The sequence below is a fragment of the Anolis carolinensis genome, chromosome 3, assembly GCF_035594765.1.
Source record: "Anolis carolinensis isolate JA03-04 chromosome 3, rAnoCar3.1.pri, whole genome shotgun sequence".
Classification (NCBI taxonomy): Eukaryota; Metazoa; Chordata; class Lepidosauria; order Squamata; family Dactyloidae; genus Anolis; species Anolis carolinensis.
This window is the reverse complement of record NC_085843.1, coordinates 262991325-263005993: the sequence shown is the minus strand read 5'-3', so window position 1 is coordinate 263005993 and position 14669 is coordinate 262991325. Positions and strand designations below refer to the sequence as shown.

Sequence of the window (14669 nt, the reverse complement as noted above, 5' to 3'; positions counted from 1 at the left end):
CCGACTCTCCCCAAAGGTGGGGCCGCCTCCCTCTGCCTCGGCCCCACCTCGCAGCCGGCGGGCGCCCCTTCTTCCCTCCGCTCAGGTCGCTTGGGCGGGCGGCGGCCGAAGGAGCAGCCAATGCGAAGAGAAGGGATTCCCTCCTCCTCTCCCCTCCTGCCTCGCAATGGCACCGCAAACTTCCCGGAGCTTACGCCGGCGGCGCAGGGCTTGGCGGGGAAGCCGGGGAGTCCGACGAGGCCAAGCACTCAGCCCTCCCCACGCAGCTGGCGTAAGGCAAGGAGGAAGGGAATGGGGACAAGGTCCGTGGAAACGGCGCCGTGACCACACCGCCCCCTGCGGCCCAGCCGGAGCGATCCCGGGGAAGCCAGAGGGGGAGGGGGAGGAAGAAGGGAAGCAAGCCCAGGGAAGGCAGAGGCAGGGAGGGGAAGCCGGGCAGGGGCCTGAGCTGCAGGGCACCGCCTCCGCATTCTTGCAGGGCAAGGCCGGGCATGATCCTGGCCCACTCGCCCACCCTCTTCTCGCTGGAACCTGCAGAAACAGGGGCTTCCCGGACTCCTCTAGAAATGGGTGCAGGCCCTCAGCTGGGTCAGCATGCCCTGGCATGACTAGATTGGGAAGGAAAAGTTGACTCTGAGTTACCCAAGTTATAAGAAATACAGGTTGAATAGTTGACAACCCCCACCCCCCAATTTGCGAGGGGACGTTGCTGCTAACTTGTGAGAGAAATAAGGTTGAACACTGTGAAAGCAATCCCCTGCATGGCTATCAGCCTCCTCCCAGTAGACTCAAATCAAGGAAAGGTTTCATGAGAACCACCACTCCTCTTAATGTTCATCCAGGAACAGCAGGACCATCCCTCTGGGCAGCTAAACCAAGAAATCCCAACTGGATGGCCCTCCAGATGATCTTCCTCTATGGGTGAACCAAGAATGGGCAACTTGGAAGTCCCTGAACAGACTCAGAAGTGGAGTTGGACGATCAAAAGACAACCTGGCAAAATGGCACAACCTAGAAGAATCCTCCACCTTGTGTGACTGTGGAGCAGAACAAACAACTCTGCATCTTTATGCTTGTCCACAACGCTCAGCCTCATGCACAGAGGAAGAATTTTTATAGCTACTGACAATGAGGTCGCTGTTGCCCATTTTTGGTCAAAATTATTTAGTGGCTTGTGTTCCCTCTATTTTTATCACTTTTATACTTAATGCTTTTGATACAAAATAAATAAAGCCAAAACTACTCCAATATTGGCCACATGGGTGGCTGTTCACACTGGAAGTGTTACATCCTGCTGTTTTGGACTTCAGCTTTTACAATTCCTAATAGGCTCTTAGGAATTGTGGAAATTGAAGTCCAAAACACCCAGAGGGCCAAAGTTTGGCTATGCCTGGTCTATGCTTAGTCTAAGGTGTACATGAAATATCAATAAAAATCATGTTTAGACTTGGTCCCATGTCCAAGATATCTCATTATGCACATATGTCCAAAATCCAGAAAAATATCCAAAATCTAAAACACTTCTGATCCCAAGCATTTCAAATCAGGGATACCCAACCTGTTCTACTTGGCGGCCAGTGGAGTGATTTCAATATTGGTGTAATATGACTGCTCCTAGATGTACTAATGATCAATCTGTCTGCTGCACTTTGAACTAATTGGGAGTTTCTGAACACGTCGTAAAGGTGGCCAAGTGCACAATACATTGATAGATGCATGCAGCCCTTTAGAAATTAAAGAGTTAAGGATGAAAGCCAGAATGGTGTAGTGATTTGAGCATTGGATTCTGACTCTGGAGACCAGGGTTTGAATCCTCACTGAGCCATGGAAATCCACTGGGTGATATTGGGCAAGTCAGAATATTTCTGCGTTGGAGGAAGCTAGTGTCAAAACCTTTCCGCTCTTGCCAAGAAGACCCCATGCTGGATTCTCCTTAAGGTCTCCATAAGTGAGAAATGACCTGAAGGCACACAGCAACAAGGAATGCTGGGAGCAGCAATCCAGTGTATACAAGCACACAATTCCACTCCTACATCATGTAACTCGGGCAGCAGGGACGGGAGACACAGCAAATCTTGAAATATGTGATGCCTCATGGGCCCTGTAATCCTGTTCCTAGTACTATTATGGCAGATGAAGATGAAAACATGGGGTTTTCGCCGGTGCAACAAGAGCCGGAGTCTCTTCACCTGCCGGATGTTGACGTTTGCCCTCAAGAATTCAGTAAACCAGGCCTTGGGCAGTACTCCCCTCCGTTTCCCAGGAAGGAATCTTATTCTAGAGATAGGGGAGTTAGAGAAGCTAATCGGAGAAGCCTGAGAATCGCTGCCAAACAACTGGCTGATTAGGTCTGCTTCCCTTGGGAAATTCTAAGGAGTAATGCATCTGGACAGAGTGGGTTTCGCTTCTCGTTCTCTAGGGAAAGAGTTTGTTGGCGGGAAAACGAGACCCAATATAGGGGTTTGGCGCGAGAGATTCTTTGCAGAGTCAATTGATCAGCTTCAGGAGAGAGATCGTGTGTGGACTTCGTAACCCCAGTTCCTTGCTTCCCGGATCAAGCTTTCAAGCCTTTGCCTTGCCTTGCGGTTTAACCACGGACCCTGCTCCACGCTTCATGTTTTGCCTTGTCTCCAGTCACGGACCTAGCCAAGAACCAAGTTTATTTCCAGCCTTGTTGTCAAGCTTCATTGGACTCTAAGACTCTGTCATTTCCCCACACTATTGCTTGGCAAAAGTGTGTGTTTCGGTCAAGTGGATTAAAACTTTGAACTCTAATATCATTTATTGGACAATACATTTTTGGACTATATTTGACCTCATTTGAAAGGTCTGCTTCTGAACTATAATCTTCACTTGTTTTTATTGCTTTTATATATTTTCTTAATAAAGATATTAGATAGAGACTGGCCTCCGTGTAAGGTTATTGGTGCCCAGCAGCCAGGGTTCTGACAAATTATTCTGTGCATTATATTTGCATTTTTGCTGCTAGCAAAGGAGGTGAGGTATTTGTGGGATTTTCTGCCTCCAGGGCCAGTTATGACATGATCAGCCAAGATGACTAAATTCTCTTAAATACATCACTTAGGCGTGTGCTAGATGTTAGCTGCTGTGCCTCAGGCAATAAAATACCTTTGACCAGTCTTTCCTTCTTCTCACTACTGAACAGTATGTGACGGAGGGTGAATTAGGATGGCCCGGCCCTGAGTCTCTAATGATTGTAAATCAACTCCAGGCCAGGGCACAAATGCTCTGTATTTTTCAGTTTTGGTGGGTTCGCCTCTGAGCAAGAAGAAAGGGCTTGTGAGCAAATGTCTAGCTCACATTGCTACAATGTGCAAGGATGAATTCATTTGTTGCTGCATCTTGTAAAGAATGGGGGAAATTTGCATTTATTCACTGGATCCTCTCACCTCTGCAGGAGTCTACCGAATACCATACAGCTGCAGACAAGTCTACATAGGGACCACCAAACAAACACAGTATTGCTCAAAAATGAATTTTAGCACTGCAGACTAATTCAACCAGAGAAGTCAGCCATAGCAGATCACTTGGTGAACCAACCTGAACACAGCATATTATTTGAAAACACAGAAATATTAGACCACTCTAACAACCACTATGTCAGACTACACAGACAAGCCATTGAAATCCACAAGCATGTGGACAATTTCAACAGAAAGGAGGAAACTATGAAAATGAGCAAAATCTGGCTGCCAGTATTACAAAACTCTAAAATCAGGACAGTAAATAAAGAACAGCACTCTGAAAATGGGAATTCTAGACATGAGTCAATTAAGGCCATCTAACATCTCCCAACAAAAGGTTCCCCAGGCAGGAATCAGCCAGGCTTTGAAGCTGCAAGGCTTTTCAGTGCTAATCAAGGTGATCAATTGCAACATTCACACTTGCCTCCAACAGACAAAGAGTTCTCTCTCCCACCCTGGACCTTCCACAGATATATTAACCTCACTTGTCTAGTTTCCAATATACTTCACAACTTCTAAGGATGCCTGCCATAGATGTCGGTGAAACATCAGGAGAAAATGCTTCTGGAACATGGCCAGACAGCCCAGAAAACTCACAGCAACGCAGTGATTCTGGCCATTGACAACACATTTTGCATTTACTTTGCTTCTTCCTTCCCTCGGTTATTGTAGCACCAGGGCACATCCTCCATTCTGGCCTGCATCCACCTTACAAACAAGTAACTTAGATGAAATATTTTCCTTCCCCTCTCTCTAAATACAGTAGAGTCTCAGTTATCCAACATTCGCTTATCCAATGTTCTGGATTATCCAACGCATTTTTGTAGTCAATGTTTTTAATACATCGTGATATTTTGGGGCTAAATTCATAAATACAGTAATTACTACGTAGCATTAATGCGTATTGAACTACTTTTTTGTCAAATTTGTTGTCTAACATGATGATTTGGTGCTTAATTTGTAAAATCATAAACTAATTTGATGTTTAATAGGCTTCTCCTTAATCTCTCCTTGTTATCCAACATATTCGCTTATCCAATGTTCTGTCGGCCCGTTTATGTTGGATAAGTGAGACTCTACTGTAATTGAGAAAGAATGATCCCCTAATTTCACCTTGATATGTGAACAGCCCCTCAGATAAGACTTAATTTCCAAATAGGAGAATATGTGTGAAGTTAGTATGAAATGCATAACACTAAACAGGAGCCCCCGGTGGCGTAGCAGGTTAAAGCCTTGTGACTTGAAGGTTGGGTTGCTGACCTGAAGGCTGCCAGGTTCGAATCAACCTAGGGAGAGTGCGGATATCAGGTCCAGTTCCCTACGAGGACATGAGAGAAGCCTCCCACAATGGTAAAAACAGCAAAACATCCGGGCGTCCCCTGGGCAACGTCCTTGCAGACGGCCAATTCTCTCACACCAGAAGCAACTTGCAGTTTCTAAAGGTGCTCCTAACACACACACACACACACACACACACACAAACCAAAACACTAAACAGCATTGCCAGAGTTTCTAGGTCTAAGGTTTTGGCCTGGAAACCATAGATGATCTTTTACTGGCAACTCCAGGGTGAATTGTAAGGGCTGTGCATGTTAGGTGAGAATAAATCTCATTTAAATAAGTGGTTCTCCTTTCCGAGAACATGATTAGAGTTGCTATGCAATATTGTCATAATATCATTTTTCCATAATATGTCTCTAAATGATTCCATCAGCATTCTGTTTCCTGAAATTAAACTATCTGTTGTATTTGGATTAGACTAGTGCTTTTCTTCCCCAAATGTGTTGATTTGTTTGTGTGCTTCTTACTTTCAGATAACAGTGTTAAATATCTAAAAAAAATAATAAAAAAATCTCTGTCTACCTTTTTAATTTCTTTACCTCCATATTAATCAAATCCACAAAAGTGAAATCCACAATGTGGAGGACTTGCTATAGGTCCTCTTTCAACTATAACTCTCATAACTTACCAGTAAAATGATTACTATTATCAGATATTTTGAGCATTCCTTGGGCATAATTTTAGCAGACTACAGAAAGCTCTTTGCTCTTTACAGGTATTCACTCCTTATTGCAAAGATAAATGGAAAAATGTAGCCTGTGAAGGTTATTTTGATTTATACAAATCAATTTCTAACACACCTATGCAGAGCTCTAGGCATCCTGCCAGATTGTGTGTTTTTCAGAGTCAATCCATAGCATATAAGAAATGGCACCAGATAACTTGGCACTCATAATAATAAAGTACTTTTTCACACAAGTCAATATTGGGAAAATATTTCAGCTTCTTCCAAAATAATAAGAATAAGTGTGATAAAAAAAATCACAGCAAAGGCAAAAAAAATCACATCCATATTTCTCATGAGGAAGATCAGCTTCCCTCCCTCTGCTCCCCACAAACAGCCCGAGGAAATGGATGAGGTTTGCAAGAAGCCAGAAGGTCAACAGATTCTGACTTCTTATAAATCAAGAGAAGTTGCACCAAAGACATCTTTGTTGATAGCAAAACAGCTGTATAACTCACACAGTACTCCCAGCAGGCAGACAAACTTATAACGTTCAGGACTGCACAGCTAAGCCCTAACACTTTGATCTGCATCAGAAACCAGCTGGTAGCCAAGAGAAAATGTTTAATACTGCACCAGCTCACGAAAAGATAGTTGCGATAACAGACTATAAAAGCTTAAGTCCTACACCTGTTTATCTGAGAACACATTTGATTGAAATGAAAGGAACTTACTTCTGAGGAAGCAGCTATAGGATAGCACCGGGGAAGCAAACAACACAGCAGGGATGGGAATTGTGTGGATTCCAGTTATTGTTGGTCTGCAACTCCCAAAATTCCTTACTACAGATGGTACGGGTTATAGGCAGTGGTTCTCAATCTGTGGGTCCCCAGGTGTTTTGGCCTCACAGAAATCCCTGCCAGTTTACCAGCTGTTAGGATTTCTGGGAGTTGAAGGCCATAACATCTAGGGACCCACGGGTTGTGAACCACTTGGTTAGCGCTTTTGGGAGTTTTAATTTGCTAACACCAACCCCTGATTTTCAGTTTCAATACACTATGGTAGTGTGTGCATTGTACAAACTTAACTTTATTGTCATTTTTTTTACATTTTTAAAAAGTATAGTATGACTCTTATCTATGGGCCTAATATCCAGTTTCATTTATCCATATCCATCAAAATATATCCGCTTTAGGCATTTTATAGATCAAGGGGGTCAAACTCATTTTCATGAAGGGTCACATCAGCCTTATGGTTGCCTTCAAAGGATTGTTGAATCCATAGACTGAGAATCTATATTTTTATACATAGTGGTCAGAACTTGTTAGTTTTTACCCACTTTGGATCCCCAGATGTAATTGAACAACAACTTCCATCACTTTTGATTATCCACCAAGCGGACTGGGGATAATGGGAATTGCAATGTAATAGTACTTGTTGTTCTGAGGATGGGGAAAGGCTGAAGTATATTTTAAAGTCAGACATCATATCCACAAGCCTTGTATGTAAATTCAAATCCCACTCTCCTGACTAAACTGCAGCCTCCCAAATGCTCTTGCATCACAACTCCTATCAGCTCTAGTCATGATGTCTAAGGATGAGGGACACAGGAGTTGTAGTCCAGTATTTGGAAGGCCAAATAAAATGACATGATGGGCCAGAATTGGCTCACTGGCCTTGAGTTTCACAGATGTGTTCTAGGTCCTCCAACATGACTCTGGTATTCATGGGGCAGAGAATCTTCCATCTCTATCGGGTTCACTATTATCTGAAGTTCTGCATATCTAAGCAAAGTTTGGAGATGTATCTCCCATGGATACGGGGATCGTTCGGTTTATCACAAATCAGTTCTTTTCAAGTCTGACATAAAAATGCTTTCCCCAAATACTATATTTCCATTGAATACAGATGTTATATTTGATTCCATACTACTGACTTACAATAGCTAAAATAGCGTCAAACTGCATTAATTCTTTAGAGCAGATGCACCCTATCTATTCACAGAAAATATATTCTGGAAAACTAAAAATATGAAGAACTCACTTTTGTTAATCCATCCCCCATGTTTCTATGCCATATTATGTAAAGATGAATAAGTGGATCAGAAGTCTATTTTGTGTTATTTTATGTAGGCATTCAACAAAGCCTATGATGGATAGTATTATTAAATTGCCTGCAGTTTTTAGGATTAGTCTTTGAAGAAATTATAAATCCAGAGGTTCTGAACACCAGCTGCACAAAGGGGTAAAGATATAGGTACAACCACATAATTATAAGTTTGCACTAACTTAGTGATTTATCCCATTTTTAAAATTGCAACTAATTACCAGTAGCCAATAAATATCTCAATTAAAAGCTAATCTGTTTTATTATATCCTGGTTCACTGAAGCCTGCTCTATAATACAAATTTGCAGCCTTCAAAGAACTGTGTTAAAAATAAAGCTTTCCGTAATGTATATTTAATCATCTTTCCATTTCAGATGCGGCAACACTTTCAAATTTTCATTTGCGAAAATAAAAGGATATACATTAACAGCCTTAGCTTGGTAGTCTTATAATACTGATCCCTATACAGCATTTTGCTAGAAAATGGCAGGTCTTAGAGTTTGTAACAATTATTGGTGGATTGTATTAAGCCATAAATATATATTTAAAACATAACAACAAAACCAAAAAGAAATGTCAAGTTTTCTTATGATTCCATAGAAGAAGGAATTCTTGACCATATTTTCTTGGACAGCCAAAGGATATTTCTGAATACTGCCCATAGTTATGTGATATCCTTTATTTTAATAAACAAGCTGATCAGATTTGATGGATGAATTGGCTGCACTTCTATTGGCATCATAGATATGAATACATTCCCTTATACATGTGGTTGTTCTCATTTGATTGTTATGCAATGGACATATTCATTTATTTTCCCCGCAAGTGGGATTCCACAAGTAACCATTTCACATAGACCAAAATACTGTTAGTCCTATCGAGTGGAGCCCTTGAATCAATTGGATTTGCCTGTATGTTGGCTCATCATTCAACCGTTTACTGAATGGATGTACTCTAGTTGAGATTAACCAACAAGATTCCAGCTGTGCATTCTTGAATGCTGGACAACTATTTATCAATGCTTTCAATTATTCCCTGAGATTGCAGAAACAGCTACTAGACATTCCCCATCACTCAATAGAACAATAGGCAGGCACACTGGCAAATAACGCTGTTCTTCCACAATATTGGTGTTTGGTAAAAGGGTGGCTTATTGCAGCAACCATGTAAATACACGAAAGTAGTTTTATGCAAGCACTACACAAACTGTCAGGAGCTTAAGTCCTCCCATACTGGATGGTGGGTGTTGTTATATTTTGTAATATGCTGATATTACTTGCTTTGGTAGAGGCTTGTGGGGCAAGTTCTAGTTAGTTAGAAATGCTTACTTTGTTTGGCAGGTTTTTTAGACAGTTGTGGAAATCCACAACAGCCTGAAAGTTGTCCTTATGGGAGAATGGTACAGGGATGGACTGCGGGGATTTATGATTGATAAACCAATAGGGGGAAAGCCCTAGAAGGAGGTACTGAAAGCAGGATCTTGACAGATGGGATGAAAACCCATTATTTGATTTGTTCTCCCTATAAATAAATTGCTACATAATACTCTTCAGATCTGACTATACAGTGTGGTATAGTTTGCTGCTTGGTTATCTTAAATAAAGCTTGTAACCTGAGTTAGGAAGCCCCCAGTGGAATAGCAGATTAAACTGCTGAGCAGCTGAATTTCCTGACCGAAAGGTTGGAGGTTTGAATCCAGAGAGCAGGGTGAGCTTCTGCTGTTAGCCCCAACTTCTGGCAACCTAGCAGTTTGAAAATATGCAAATACAAGTAGATCAATAGGTATCACTCCTGCAGGAAGGTAACGGCGCTCCAAGCAGTCATGCTGTCCACATGACCTTGGAAGTGTCTACGGACAATGTCAGGTCTTCGGCTTAGAAATGGAGATGAACACCAACACCCAGAGTCTGACACGACTAGACTTAATGTCAGGGGAAAATCTTTACCTTTACCTTTGTACTAACCCGAATGAGCCTATACCTGCCACAAGCACAATGTATTTTTATTTATTTAATTTTCTCCCCATACAGAACCCAAAGTGTCTGGAATCTTATAGGATTTTCCCCATCGATTATTCTTGATGGATTAAATTAATATGTGGGTTTCAATTACACTAGATGTTGCAATGACCATTATAAACCTTACATGGCTTTTTAAAATGATTAAATTATCAGTAGGCATGTTAATATGTATCAGTTCTAATATACAACATCTATATTAAAAGTGATCTGTTGCTGAATATCAGGTATGGAAGGCAAACAACTGAAGAAATTTTTTGATTTCATGTCTAAAAAGTGTAGGCTGCACAGATGGCAAATGACAATTGTTGGAAATGAGGAATTTGTTGGACTAATCTAGTAGCCTAAACTCTTTGTGAGATTATGTCCACATACAATTGATGATTACATAAATTTGGGGAAACTGTTCTGGATTGAAAACAGACAATTAGCAACTTTCAGATATATCAATTCACAAAGTAATTTCATATCCTCATCACCTTATATCTGAAAATGGAACGGTTTTCAGAACCAGAAAACTGAAACACATTTTTGTGGTTCTTTGTAATTGCCTCAATGTTAGCATTCATTGGCAATAGTTATATTGGGGGCAAGAGCTTTCTTTATTTGTAATGGTTGTTCTTTTATGATCCTATAAAATCTAATGGTTTCATGACCATGCAGCCTAAAATCATTTTGGGAACATTACACTAATTATATGATCCACTGTTATCTGTTTATAAACTATAAAGAAATTAATGGCCATTTTCACATCCTTACATGCTCTTGGCTGAAATCTCTGCCTTGCTGTAAAGAGGGGTGGAAGGAAAGAGACTGTGCAGTCTTTGTTGGTTCTGGACAATCACAACTACGGAAATAGGTAGGAAAGGCCATGGCGATGAAAGGACGATACAACAAAATACAAAATCCACAAAGCAGCAGGCCAACCAAAATGCATTATGAAAGTTTTTGAAGCCTCACCAGTTTCTTCATCAGACAAAAGATATAAAAAAATCATGTATGACCAAAAAAGTGATGATGCTAGAACCACAGGCATACATTTTGATCAGAAGTTGATTCTTTTGTAGTCAGTTGGCTTGGACAAATCCCAAAGCAGGCAGAGGCCATTCCTTTCTTGTCCATATAGGGATCAAAGTCAGTAAAATGTAAACCCCATTAGCAGCAGTAAAATAACTTCTCTTGGGATTTTATTTGTCTCCCTCCTTCGTGAAGCCATAGACCCCAGGCAGAGAATAATGGATTTCTCAAAATGTCTGTGTAACTGTACTGCTATAACTGGAAAAACATTTAGGTGCTGTGGAGATAAAACTTGCCTTTAAATGAAAAACTTTTAGGTTTGTTAGATTTAGAAGTCTCAGGTTTAAGTCCCAATCCCTTTTTTAAGGATTTCCCAGTTGTGGCCACATTCGGTATTTTAAAATTTAGGAAACTTATTCAGAGGTAGCTGTGTGGACCATATAGCAAAAATATAACAAAATCCACACAAGCATGATACCTTTATCAGTCAACCAAATGCACAAAATGCATAATGCAAGATTCTAAAGCTCTATCAACTTCTTTATCAGGAAAAAATGCTTTAAAATCATGCTGATGAAAGGCAGTTATGGGAAAGGATGGAATTGGGGTAGGATAGATAGAGAGGAAAAAGAACTTAATAGGGGTTTGGGGAGCTGTGAATAATTAGGTGGTTCAGGGGTTAACATTTGATCTAATTATGGATTAAGAAACTTCTATTTGTTTATTCATTTTTACAACTGTGCCTTGCTGGTCCTGTTGAGTTTTGATAGTGACTCTGGTCACATTTATCACAGTGAACTCTTATAGGGGCTAAAAATTAATCTAATAATATACATAAAAATCTTAGTAAAAGTCACTGACAACACAGAACAAAATCTAGTCTCACCACATCCTAAAATGCAAAATGTATTTATGCTATGCAATCAAGTAGAGATTGCATAGCATAAATACTAAGCTAAGAACCATCAACAGTCCAAATAAAATACAGAGCAGGAAATCATATCAATGAAAGAAATAGGACTTCAGGGCTTTCCTAAGGGCTTGCAGTGAAGGGTCTGCTGTTTCCTAGATGTTCCTTGGGAGGAATCGAGTACCAACCTCCTCTGCAGAGAATATAGCTACAATTGAATCATAACCTCCTCCAACCCATATATTCCCATATACAGGACTGATGATTCAGTAACAGTTATGAAGCTGTGAAGAGGAAACTGGTGATAGATTTTTCATAAGTAGGTTTTAGACATTGCACCATACTTCAGTGCCTTTTTAATTAATTCACTATTTGGACACAGCACTAAATATTATGTGGCACAACATTAAAGTTGTGTATAGCACTAGTAGAATTCAGAGTAATGGCCAAGATCCTCTACTTGGTTGCATAACCCCACATGCATGTGGGTTATGCACCAATCTTTCTATGCAGCACTTGTACTGAATGGTGACATCTATATACACAGTGGTGCTGCATGCTCTGCACAGCTCAGCTTCTGCAACCTTGACCTGAAAGCAGATGTTCTGCATTGTACAGAGATGTAGAACCACCTCCATAGGGGAATTTACACCTACTTAAGATGACAATGGGATTCTGGCCAATAATGTAAAGCATGTGCTGACAAAAAGCTGTGTGGCTAAAATGCATTCATTGCTGATCTGATATTTTGTTCTTCATGAGATACTATAATGATGCTCTTCCTATTTTTAATTTAGCTATTCAATTTTAAATATGGTTAAAACTATGGCCCCTATTCACAAACCACTTCTTTCAACCTCAACATATGAGCTAATTTGTCCATCGTATGCCAGTTCCTTTTCCCTTGGAGCCATTACACAACATACATCTACTTTTGGTGGGGCTCCATGGTAAAAGGGGAGAGGAAACAGCATACACTGCCACCATGGCAACATGGAAGGCTTCCCGTGTTGCATTTGCAACAACGGGAGAAAGCAGGACCACAGATACTTCTCCCTTGGGATGGGGCCCAAGGTACGTTGAGCAATGTAGGGCGTGGGATGATGGGTTTTCCACACCCCTTGCTAGAACCCCACGCAAATCCTGACATTAATGTGATAAGGTCCTTAGTATGAATCCCAGATTATAACAAAGGTGTGTGACCACTGTAGATAAGCCGCCTGCCTAATTTTTGTACCCAGCAAAATAACTGTTCCCAAAATGCAGATAAGAACAATGTCATAAGACCACAAGAGTCCTACTATATCAGATGAAAGACCTACCTATTCTACCATTATAGTCAACTTCTGATGATGTTCTTGCTTTTTGATGACCTATCTATCTGCCTGTCTTCATCATATCTCCATGACCATAAAATCTAGATATCTGAAACTCAGCATACATACTACAGAGACTTTAGGGATGTGTATCCCAGAGTTATTAGTTTTGTTTAAATGCATTAATTAATTTTAATTGATTTAAATATTCCAGTAGCCTGCAGCAACACTTTGATATTTATTTTTTCACTTTCCATGCAGCGACTATAAACAAAGATTCTGACTGGCACCCATGTAAGTATATAAATGGTAACATGGGTGTTTTTTAGAGGGATTACTGAGTGAGGGAAGGGAAACCAATGCTATCTTCACAAAAATTACCCTCAGAGTGGGGAGGGTGGGGGAGAGGTCTTCTTTATGACAAAGTGGGGTGTTCCTTTCCTCTAGTAGTCGTCATGTGTGTGTGGGCAGGACCAGGAAAGAGAGGATTTGGGTCAGATCCAAACGTGGTGTGGGATACATATGACCTACAAGCTAATATTTTCCCACATCAGGCCTAGGTGGTTCAGGACAGTGGGAAGACCACCTCCTTGGGAAGATGCCTCACTGCAAAAGACTCCAGATTCAGGGAATTGATATAAATGGTTCCAGCTAATACATGCATCCTTCAAGATCATTCCTGGCAAGTCCAAGCAGAAATCTTGAAATGAAAAAAAGACCTGCATGTCTGATGACACACTGCTTCTGATTTCTAGTTGGAAAAAAAAAAAGATGTTCAGGGATGGTGTTTCTCAAAGCAGCACCTTATTTTGCTCAGCTCTACATTTTTTTCTGGACAGTTCTGCTGCCTCTGCCATTGTTTTTAAAACCTTAACACTGGCTTACTGGAAAGCTTATTGTCTTTATTGGTAAAATAGAAATCTGAGCCACATACAATTGTGGCGAAGAGAAAACAATTAGATACAATCTTTTGCCATAAGTCTTCTGCCCACATAATTCATCAGTGATCCCCATGTTGAGTTTAGCAATACAACAACAAGAACAAACCAAATCACAGGTATCTTATAATAAACTGATAAGCTGCTTTTGTTGAAAAAAACAACCTAGCACACTTTAGACCAGAGCTAAAGTTGTGGTCTTATTTTTTTCTTTCTTTTCTAAACCAATGAAAATTAATTTTGTAACCCAAGCAATGTCTCTGTTAAAAGATGACCGAAAGGAATAAAGGAATAGTGAAATAGTGAACCAATTTTTGGGATAAAATACCTTGCATGAACAGAGACAGGGCTTAATGTTTTAAAATAATTGCAGTTCTGCGCTCACAGAGTTCTTGCTCACAAGCATAGTAAAATCAAAAGATCAGAGTAATTGTTAATATTCAGATATAGATGGCATTTTACTAAATTTTCAGAGGCAGTAGCCCCCTCTGAAGTGAGTTGTTCTATAGGCCATGCTCTTTAAAACTTTGGACAAGGTCATCAAAGTTGAGAAGATGACTTTGGTTATGTTATTGCCCTGCATTATTTCAAGAGGATTTTCATGAGAGGCCATCATGAGAGGAATTTTATTTTGTCTCTGAACATAATGGCATGAACTAGAACTGTTATTCAGCTATGCCTTCAGACATCACCAACATTTCTACTGAAATCAGTGCTGCAGTCAGTATTGGAGGTGGTCTTGCCAGATGAACTAGGATCAAAAAGTCTGGAATCTCCAGAATTGACCCACAGTTCAATTCTGGGCACTAGAACCAGAGAAGGAAAATAAAACACTGGTCAGATCAGAGGTGGAATAAGTTACAAATCTATGAA

General features: G+C 40.5%; 1 protein-coding gene across 4 annotated transcripts in view; it reads right to left on the bottom strand.

Annotated features, from left to right (window-relative positions):
- Positions 1-14669, bottom strand: part of schip1 (schwannomin interacting protein 1) — a 510540-nt gene that overhangs the window by 130036 nt on the left and 365835 nt on the right. Inside the window, exon 1 of one of the 4 annotated variants that reach the window (XM_008106104.3) lies at positions 48-188. The exons of the other annotated variants lie outside the window; for them this stretch is intronic. The gene's annotated coding sequence lies outside the window, so the exon portion shown is untranslated. Of the gene's footprint in view, positions 1-47; positions 189-14669 lie in introns of those variants that run through there. 4 annotated transcript variants of the gene reach the window in all.